The sequence below is a fragment of the Camelus bactrianus genome, chromosome 27, assembly GCF_048773025.1.
Source record: "Camelus bactrianus isolate YW-2024 breed Bactrian camel chromosome 27, ASM4877302v1, whole genome shotgun sequence".
NCBI lineage: Eukaryota > Metazoa > Chordata > Mammalia > Artiodactyla > Camelidae > Camelus > Camelus bactrianus.
The window spans coordinates 10,257,127-10,267,422 of NC_133565.1; the positions used below are offsets into that span (position 1 = coordinate 10,257,127).

At 49.3% G+C, this 10,296-nt stretch overlaps 1 pseudogene; it reads right to left on the reverse strand.

The window, feature by feature from the left end:
* Positions 1-4,036: 4,036 nt before the first annotated feature.
* LOC105074772 (evC complex member EVC pseudogene) lies at positions 4,037-8,429 on the reverse strand (annotated as a pseudogene).
* Positions 8,430-10,296: the final 1,867 nt, after the last annotated feature.

A 10,296-nucleotide genomic window follows, 5' to 3' on the forward strand; every position in this document is an offset into this window, starting at 1 on the left:
GCTTTGAGCTTTAGCACACAACACAAAAAGGCAATCCAGACAGAAAAACAAGGACTACCATGGACTTTTTAAAAAAAGATTATTTCTACTCTGTGAAATACCTTATTCAGAAAATAAAAACACAAGTCACAAACTGGGAGAAAAATAGTTGCAAAGTTGCAAACACACAGCTAATAAAGGATTTGTCTCAAAATATACAAAGAGCTCTAACACAAACAGCCCCATTAAAAATAGGGAAAGATTTGAATGAACACCTGGCCAAAGAAGATACAAAGATAGTAGGCAAAAATATGCTTGGGACTTGGGGGGAAGGGAGGCAGAAAAATAGTCCAGCTCAGCTCCCTGAGTCATGTGTGAGCCTCGACTAAGTCCTGTCCATCCTGGGCACCTCAGACAGATGTAGAAAGAGAAAGGGGAGAGGACCAGTTATACACAAACCTAACTAACCCTGACCCCTCTTGCCAACTTGATTCAGTATGGTTTAGGAAGTCCTAGCCATAGTAAATAGATTTTTTTTTTTAAATAAGGAATCCTATGGAAGAGGGAAAAGTAACACTGTCACTGTTTGTAGATGACATGATATAATTCTATGTAGAAAATTCTGAAGACCACCCAAGAGCAAATAGATCTCTTCAGAAAATTTATTTTGGTTGCAGGATACAAAATTACTTGACAGAAATGGATTGCATTTCTTTTCTTTCCCTTCCTTCCTTCCTTCCTTCCTTCCTTCCTTCCTTCCTTCCTTCCTCCCTCTCTCTCTCTCTTTCTTTTTTTTAAACTCTGGGAGAAGCTGGCACAGGTCTTGGGCTATTTCTTTTTTTTCTTTATTTTTTCAAAGTTAATTATTTCTGTCAGTGAGCATGGTCTCCACACAACCTCAGTTAAAACAAAATTACCAAGGAGAAGATTGGTACACTTAAATACATAAAAATCTGAAACCTTTCCATACCAAAAATTGTAAAATCACATGTCAAACACAACCAAAAAAAAATTTGCGATGACAAAAGCTTATCTCTCACAGGTAGATGTTTCTACAAGTAAAGGAAAAACACACATACCCACATAGACACACAACAGAGACACAAGCCTAGGAGCATGAACACAAAAAAAAAGCACTGGCTCATGAACACAATGTTTAAAATGTTCAATCTCATCAGTAATCAAAAAATGCAAATTAAAGCAAGATTTCATTATCTGCCAATAATACTACCATTTTTTTTAAAAAGCACCCACACAGATGCACGGAACTGCCAGTCCTCCCTCAACTTGCCCCTGACCCCTCCTAGAGTGGGGCATTTCCGAGTGCTTCCTCCGGGACGGAGTCCAGCAGGGATCGCCCCTCACACCAGGGTGTATTTACTTCCTTGGTCCAAACTTTATGGGCCCGGCAGCTGGACCACCCACAGTAAAGCCAAATGCTTAACACCCTAAGGACACTGCTGGGGGGACGAGGCTGCGGTCACATCTGCATCACCAACAAAACTTTATTGAAAAGGATGTAGTCAAGGCCACGCACTGAGACTGGCCAGGCATTTCTACATACGTTGCCTCCTTGTAACAATAACTGGGTGTTTTATCCTTGCTTGACAGAGGAAGAAAGTGGGGTTTAGTTGACCAAGACCTTAGATTCTTATCACAGCTCAAAGGAGGCAGCGTCAGCCTGCGGGACACTGTCCCCTGCTGGACGAGAGCTCAGGTGGGCAATGGGGCCCTGGGCATCACCAGTCTCTGCCCATGAGTATTAGCTCATTGGGTTCTCACCCTGGCCCCTTCAAGGCAGCGGTCCTCAAACTCTGCTGTGCATCACGATGTTATTAAGATGGAGGAAACTGAGGCACAAGTTGGAGAACTGCTCCCAGTTCCACAGCTGGCTTGGCTGGGACAGGAACCTGGGCCATCTGGCTCCAGAGCTTGTCTTCACTGCTGTCCTCACAGCCCGCGCTCGAGGTGAGGATGCCAGCGATGACGTTAGAAAGACTTACTTTAAATCCCAGCTCACTGCTTGCTGCCTGGAGGACCTGAGCAGGAGGGTTGGGCCCGCCCAGAGAGGTTATGTAACCAACTCAAGGTCACACAGCATGTTAGCACCCAGGCGGGGACTGGAACTCTGAATCCTCACTCTCAGCCCAGGAATTTGAGTCCTGACTCCTCCAGGGAGGATGATCATTTCCTGCCTGAGGCCTGGGGCTTTGACAAGCTGAGTCCCACCCTGCCCATTTCTCAAGAAAACCTTTTCTGGCTCCTCGTCTGTGAAGGAAAGAAAATGTACTTTCTGCCTCACAGGATGCTCATGAGGATGAAATGATCAAAGACTCAGAGAGCACTTAAAACACCGGCTGGCCCTGAACAAGGACTGGCTCCCCTGTCAGCTTCCTGTGGCTGCCGTAACAGCCCCACAACAGCAGAAATCGGCCCGCTCGCATTTAAGGAGGCCAGAAGTCAGAGGCCAAGGTGTCAGCTCCCTCTGGGGGCTCTGGAGGTTGGAGGGATCCTGCCTTGCCTCTTCCAGCTTCTAGTGACCCCAGGCATTCCTTGGCTTGTGGCCGCATCGCCCCAGTTTTGGCCTCTGTCTTCAGATGGCCCCATCTCTGTGTCTGTGACTTCAGTGACCTTCTCATAAGGACATCAGTCATTAGATTTGGGCCCATGCACATCCAAAATGATTTCTCTCAACTAATTACACCTGCAAAGCCCCCCATTTCCAAATAAGTTCACATGCTGAGGTTCCAGATGGATGTGAAATTTGGGGGTACACTGTTGCAGATGGACTCATGTCCCTCCAAAATGCATATGCTAAAGCTCTAACCCGCAGTGGGACTGTACTTGGAGATAGGGTCTTTAAGGAGACACTTGAGGGTAAATGAGGGCACGAGGTGAAGTCCTAATCTGATAGGACCGGTGTCCCTGTAAGAGAAGGCACCAGAGTTCTCTCTCCCTGCCTTGTGAGGACGCAGGGAGAAGGCGGCCGTCTGCAAACCAGGAAGAGCACTAGAACCCAATGCTGATGACACCTTGATCTTGGACTTCTAGACTCCAGAACAGAGAGGAAATCAATGTCTGTGTGTACAACCCAGGGGGCTTTGACACTGTAGCCTCAGCAAATTCACAGATGCCACTGAGCCCAGCACAGCTGCCATCAAACAGGGTCTGCACTCCCTGCCCTTCCGCAAGGTCTGCCAGGGCTGCCCCCTGACTCCTGTCCATTTGGTGCCTGCCTCCTGCTTCAAAGCCCATCTCAGGCATCACTTCCTGCGGAGGGCTGTCCTTGACCTGCCCCTCCCCCGGCCATCTCTTGCCCCTCCTCTCTGCACCTGTCAGCAGGGATGTTATAAAGGGAGCCAGCTCAGATTGGGCACATTGTCCCGGGTGTCAGCTGCTATCCAAGGACTTCACACATATTCCATGCTCACAACACCACTGAGAAGAAGGGTATCACTGGCCCCATTTCACAGATGGGAAAACTGAGAACTAGTGAGGCCACAAGCAAAGAGGGAGGAGAGCCAGAGTGCAGGCACTCTGGGTGCAGCTGGACCTTCTCCTGGTCACCACTGCGGCACCTGTCACCTTCCTTCCTGACTGGGTCCCCACTTCTGCCTTCCCAACAGCTCTGGGTGCTGCCTGAGGCTGGGGATCTGTCTGTCCTGCTCATCAACATGTCCTGGGAGCCCTAGTGGCTCAGCTGCTCTCTCCTGTTCTCTCAGAACCAGCCCTCATTCCGGAGCTGCATGAGGTTGCCCAAAGAGAAAGAGGTGACACTGGCACTTGAACCCAGGCCTCTGTTTCAAGCCCAACCCTCCTTCCTCATCACAGCTCTACACTCACGATGCCCACAAAAGACGGCCTATTTCCATCATGGGTCAACTGACTTCCAAAGACCTTTGCCTCTAGGGAGGGACATTTGGAGGTGAGGGTCCCGAGCATCTCAGAAGTGGAAGAGGCCTCAGATATGACCTGGACCAACCTCCCTGGCTTCTGTCTAGGTCACCCAAAGAGTGCCAGGGTCTTGGGGTCCCCGGCCCAGGAGGACGTGAGGTTCTCATGCATGCCCAGATCCTGGGTTTCTCTGCCAGTCCCGCCTGGAGGTCACGAACCTGGCTGAGCATGGCCACGGCTCTGTTGCTCTGATGTTCTCCTCTTCTGGGTCACTCTGCTGCAGCCTCTGCTTCTCCAGGACTTCGTAAAAAGCCTGGAGGAACTCCTCAGGGTCAGCGGTCCTCGGCCCCCTGGCCAGGATGCGCCTCGGTTCCTCCTCCTGAGCCAGCGTGAGCTTTTCCGCCCTCTCGGCCTGGTGAACCAGGGAGGCCTGGACCAGGTCTTCACCTCGCTGGACTAAGCCTTGGCGGACGTGCTCGGCCTCCTCCCCAAAGGGCTTGTGCTGCTGGGCCAGCAGCTCCTCCTTGTGCCACCCGGAGAGCTGCCCTCGAGGGTCAGCAGCTCCAGGCCGCGGGAGATGCGGCCAGTCAGCACATGGTCTCCTCCTGGATTTGCAGCTTCAGGAACTCAGTGGTTTTGCCATGTGCGCCCACCCCACTGTTCTCTCCAGGGTGTCCAGAGCCTGCAAGTCCTGGGAATCACGAGGAAGCCCTCTGGCTGCCATCATTCTTTCTGTGGGAGTCGTCAGGAGCTGGCGGGCTTTGATGTGGAACACTTCAACTGGTCCACATCAAAGTGCTGGATGTTTTCCATCTGTTTCCAGAAAGCTTCCATGTTATCTATTAGCTGCTCAGAATATTCGTGCTCTTTCTTTTCTACGTCTGCCAGGGCAATGTATTCAGTCACCAGCACCCAACGTCTCCGTGTTTCAGAGTCTGACCTGAAGTCTCTTCTCCAATTCCTCCAAATTATTTTCTTGTTTTGAAAGAATCCTCTGGTGTAATTCATCATCAGACTTCTTTATAGGCAGAAGATCAAAGAGGCACATTTAAAAATTCTGCATAAGCGTCAGGTGCTTCTCCTGCCTGAGCGCGGCGTCCAGATGCAGCACATCTCTCAAGTGAAGGTTGGAGATGCGCAAGCGAAGGTACACACTCTCGCAGGTCACTGCCTCAGGGAAGCTGCTCGCCCAGAGGAAGGTGCGGCCGAGGAGCTGGTCGTGCTGGCAGCTGAGTGGATGCTGGACGAGGAGCTGCAGTCTTCCTTCTCCGCCTGGCTCAGGCTCCCCAGGCTGCTGGAAGGGGACACCACCACCGGCTGGTTCGGCAAGACCACCGGCTTTTAAGTGTTCCTGGAGAGGTGGGTTGGAGGAACTGTCGGCCAGAGGCTGGGACTTCTGATGGGATAGATGGACGACTTTTGCCTTCAGTGCAAACGCTGTGATATTGCCATTGAAAGATGGCTCACATCCGTCCAGAGCCTCCTGTCCCTGGACGTGGGCTCTTCTCTCTTCCTCCTCCGGAATAGGGAGCTGGTTTCCAAGCGGGTCTGTGCGTGAGACTCCAGATTCTTGAGCAGGCTCTGAGTGTTGTCTTTCTGATGTGGTGGCCGCGGGCAGGCCGCGGGGCAGCAGAGCCAGAGGCTGAGGCTGAGGCCGGGGTCCAAAGCAGCGCCCAGCAGCATGGCGGGGACCAGTAGGGCGGGCCATTGGGGGCCTCAGGCGGCCGGCCCGCTGCATCCCGCGCATTGCCCGGTGCACTGCCCCTGCCAGGTCGTCAGTGCGGGACTTGGTCCTGGTGGGGCCAGGGGCGCAGGGGTGCGCTCTGCCGACCTTTCCGGCCAGTGCAGCCTCCCTTCCTCCTGCTCCTCCCCCTGGATTGCATTTCTATGCACTCACAGCAAACTATCAGAATCAGATACAAAGTAAACAACCCACTGCCAAAGACCTTAACAAAAATAAAATAACTAGGAATATGTCGTCGAACCCAGGAGGTGAAATAACTGTACTCAGAAAACTTGAACACACTGATGAAAGAAATTTAAGACAACAGAAACAATGGAAACATACACTGTGCTTGTGGAGTCATACTGCTAAAGGGATTCCACACCCTAAACCAATCTGGAGATTTGATGTCATTCCTATCAAAATACCAACGGAATTTTTCAAAGAGCCAGACAATAATCTAAAATGTGTATGGAAACACAAAGGAGCCTAAATAATTAGCACAACTAAGAAAGAAGCACAGATCTGGACATATCATGCTCCGAGATATCAAACTGTAGTGCAAGCCTATATTCACCAAGACAGTATGGTATTGGCACAAAAGGGACACAGGTAAGTCCATGGGACAGAATTAAGAACCCAGAAATAAGCCCACGCCTGTGTGGTCAATGCCACTATGAGAAAGGAGGTGAGAATATACAAAGGGGAAGAGACAACCTCTTCCCTAAGTGGTGTGGGGAAACCCGCACAGCTACCTGCCCAGGAGTCAGATTGGCATCCTTCCTTGCACAGTCTACAAAAACAGCCTGAAAATAAATTAAATTCTTCAATGTAAGACCTGAAGCCAGAGAACTCCTAGAAGAAAGTGTAGGCAGCACACGCTTTCACACTGGTCTTAATGATATGTTTTTTGGATCTGTCTCCTCAAGCAAGGGAAACAAAAACTAAAGAGGCCAATGGGACTCCATCCAACTGAAAAAGCTTCTCAACAGCAAAGAAAACCATTCACATAACTAAAAGGCAGCCTAATGGACATGAGAAAATATTTGTAAACAATACATCTAACAAGGGGTTCATATCCAAAACAGACCAAGAACTCACACAACTCAACCACCCAAAACAAAACCCCAATTTAATCGTTGGCAGAAGGCCAAGCATTTTTTCCACAGAATATACACAGAGTAGCCACAAACATGTGAAACAGTCCACATCACCTATCGTCAGGGGAATGCAAACCAAAACAGCAATGATATTATCCCCTCACACCTGAAAGAATGGCTATCATTCAAAGGACAACAAACAAGGCGAGGATGTGGAGAGAAAGGAACCCTCGTGCACTTCTGTTGGGAACATTCATGGGCGCAGCCACTGTGGAAAACAGCACGAATGTGCCTCAGAAAATTAAAAACAGAGCTGCCATGTGAGGCAGGGATTACACCTGGGGGTATCATTCTGAAGGAAACAAAAAATTGTTCATGACAGCTTTACTGACAACGATACAGAAGACACCAAAGTGTTCATTGATTGATGAATGGATAAATAAGGTTTCATACACACACACACACACACACACACACACACACACACACAGAATGTACTATGACTCAGCCATAAAAGAGAATGAAATCTTGTGACATGAGCAGACCTAGATGGTATTATGCTAAGTGAGATATGTCAGACAGAGAAAGAGAAATGTCCTGTGATGTCACTTTTATGTAGAATCTACAAAACAAAACAAATGAATGAACACAGCAAAACAGACGTGGACACACTGATCCCAGGAACACACTGCTGGTGGCCGGGGCGGGGGGCATGGGTACCATAGATGAGAAAGATTGAAAGGTACAAACTTCCAGTTATAAAACAAATGTCATGGGGTTGTGATGTTCATCATAGGGAATAGGTCCCATAATAGGGTCCATAATAACATTGTATGGCGGCCAATGGTAACTAGACTCACCTTGGAGATCATTTTGTCATGTATAGAAATGCTGAATCACTATGTTGTATATCAGAAGACTAATATAATATTTTCCATTAATTATGCATCAATTTTTTTAAAAAAAAAGAAGAAAAAATAGTATCAAAAAAAGAAGAGTGTAGTGAAATAAAGAGATGTCAGATAAAATTCGCAAGGGTGCAAGCTGACAGGACAATGTCTGCTAAAGTTCCACTCTCAGGTGGCCGAGACAAACTGAGGACCTGAAGAGGAGCAGCCATCGGATACCACTGGAATGCTGGTGTCTTTGTTTAAATAGGCTTCATTATTTTATAAAGCAGTTTTGAGTTCACAGCAAAATTGGGTGGAGTACAGAGAGGTCCCATACCCCTCCTGCTCTGTTCTTGCTGCTCCCCACCCCACCCCACCATCCGCTGACACACACACAGGTGCTCAGAGCCTACTGCTCCCCAACAGCATTCTGTGTATTGGTCATGACTGATTAATCTGCATGAACACATCATGGCACCAGAGTCCAGGCCTTATGTCAGGTTTTCTCCTGGTGATGCACATTCTGTGGGTTCTGACAAATGTACCTCACCCCGAATGTGTCACATCGCATAGTTTCGCTGCCTTAAAAATCCTCTGTGCACGACCTGTTTATCACGCACCATCCCTCCATCCCACAGCAAGCCCCTGGCGTTGCACTGGTCCTTCCGTCCTTTCTGTGGTTTGCCTTTTCCCAAATGCCATGTGTAGCTGGTACCCTAAGTTATGCCATTTTTCCAGACTGGCTTCTCTCAGAGTGCTATGCATCCAAGGTGCCCCACCTGTCTCCCCGTGGCTCTGTGTGTCCTGCATTTCTTTTTGGTGCTGAAGAACGTTCTGTTGCATGGGTGTAGCCCAGTTTATGTGCCCATTCACCTCCTGAAGGACTTCTTGGTTGCTTCCAACTTCTGGCAGGTATGCATAAAGCTGCCCTAAATGTCCCGGTGCAGGTTTCTGTGTACACATAAACATTCAGCTCATCTGGGTCCATCCATACCAAGGATTGTATCGTGAGAATGTGTTTCATTTTCAAAGACCCAGCCCGTGTTCACAGAGTCTCTGAAGATGGCAGCTGAGAGCTTCTTGGCATCCTGAATAATCAAGCCAATGAAGGGGACAAATTTCAAAGATGCCAGCAAGAGAGATGTCACTGAGGCAAAACCGTCCCCCCGCCTGCTTAGAGTTGACAGCTGGTCTTGAGAGGTAAATGGACACAAGACAGATCCACAGGAGCGAAGCATACGCAGTTATTTAAGTTTCGCGTGACACAGGGCGCCCTGCTAAGGAAATGAAGAAACATCCAGAGAAGTGGAAAACGTAAGTGCTTTTCTATTGGGTTGAACACAGAGAGGCGACTGTGGGAAAGGAACTGCACTGTGTGCAGAGGCCGAGGAGGGTGAGAAGCAAGGTCTGTTTGAAGAGAATTCTCTCCTTCTCAAGTTTCTGCCCTGGACGGTAACAGTGTCACTCTCCTAGGAGGGGGAGAGTCTTCCGGGGGGGCGGTTTGGGGGGGATATGCTGCCTCCTGTTTCCAGGAGGAAAGAGGAGAAAGCTCTGCGTGCCCTTCTTCACCTGCTGCTTCTCTGGGGATGGGGAGCTATTTGTCTTCTTTTTGCTGTCTTTTTTTAAGTAACTGAAGCTTGAAATTGTATTCTGGTTTCCTTCACTTCTAAGTCCGTTCCCAAGGTTTTCACTTCTGACAGGAGGAGGGACACATTTTTCTGACATCATGGGCCGGGCAGGCAGAGGAGGACAGGATGGGCGCAGGCCCATGCCTGTTCTTTTGTCATGTGCTGGGAAGACCGTTCTGCTCTTGCCACACAGCATCTAACTTCGTGAATGGTCTAGCAGGATATCTGCTGACAACAGGAAGAGCAGAGGTCAGAAGAACACAGAGAAGACTGGTGACAGGTGCTGGCGTCTGCTGAGCAGTGGTTTCATCACAGGCACATGCTCATCCCTGGTCTCTGGACCACCATGTTCACGGCCGCTTCGGTTTGCAGGTCATTCTGAATGCACGATGCTGCCATTGGCCCACTTCGAGGTACTGTCTCCGGCTCACTGAGCGGTGCCATCTGGCCAACACACGGTGGGGCTCATCCAGGGGTGGCATTGTGCCAGAGAAAGGCAGATGGCAGGATGTCCTTGAGCTTAAAGGATTTCTAAGACAGTGGCTCTCCGAGGCGGCTGAGGTAGAAGGGGACCAGCTGGGTACCTGTTTGCTTGCTTGTTGTGTATTGGGCGAGGGTGCTGTTTATTTTCCGGGTAAGGTGAAAGGACTCTCACTCTGCAAGTGGAAATGTCTGTACAAGGGGTCCAGCAGGATGGGAGGATGTGGATCAGTCCCTGTGCCAAGAAATCCTGAGACTCTAGTAGCTCAGGCTCAGGGCTTTCCTCAGAAATAGGCCGAGGAGTTGTCTTTGGTCACACAAAGCTAGCTGGCTCCTCGGTGGTCACAACCGAAGTTCTCCAGAATGAACTGAGTTGCAGGAACCAGCCTGTCTGCAGCCCTCAGCTCTTACCTCACAGCCCACAGGTGATAAACTGTTCATGGGAGAGACTTACTTTCTGCTTTAGGAAGACACAGAGGAGGTGGAAAGTGTCTCTGTCGCATGGGTCATTTCTTAAGTAACTTTGAATTCAGGAGCATTAAGGATGTTCACAATGCAGTTACCACCACTCTCTATTGTCAGTTCCATTCTTCAAAATAAAA